Source organism: Myotis davidii, unplaced genomic scaffold, assembly GCF_000327345.1.
Source record: "Myotis davidii unplaced genomic scaffold, ASM32734v1 scaffold27, whole genome shotgun sequence".
In the NCBI taxonomy this organism is placed as follows: domain Eukaryota; kingdom Metazoa; phylum Chordata; class Mammalia; order Chiroptera; family Vespertilionidae; genus Myotis; species Myotis davidii.
Window position 1 is genome coordinate 2591053 of NW_006297821.1, and position 587 is coordinate 2591639.

Genomic DNA, 587 nt, shown 5'->3' on the forward strand with positions numbered 1-587 from the left:
CCACCAAGTTCCTGTTTCCAAGGTTTATAGAGCCTGCAGTTCTTGGTGTCTGGATATCCCCTCTGACTGGTCACTATATTCTCTTAGACTGGTTACCATAGTAACTCCTGGGCTCAAAGGTCAAAGTCATGACCAGGAAACCAACCCAGACAGAGGAGTTTGAGGTGAGTGGAGAGGCTGAGGGTCCCTGGGTGAAGGAAGAGGGTGAGAAAGCATGTCGGGTGGGGACGATGACGGGTGGATGAGCTTGAGGACAGGTTGCACAGCGGGGAGGGAAACTGTCACCAGGCGGAAAGGACACAGTCTCTTTCTGGCTAAGCTCCTGTCCTGGTGAACAGTAGAATGAGGAGAGACCTCGGGCAAGAGGTGGGGACAGGGGCTAGGGCAGTGAAAGTGGGTGCGTGGGGTTTGAGAGGTGCTGTGAGCCCAGAGTCAGGGGGAGGCAGTTGACAGGCCTGTCACCCTTGAAGACAAGTCTTCACCCTTCTCGCAGGAACCGAATCCCAGCGCAGTGGCCGGCCCAGGCCTCAGGCCCAGCCTTTGCCCCTCCCTGGCCTGGGGTTCTCATCCTGGGCGGGACACGCACC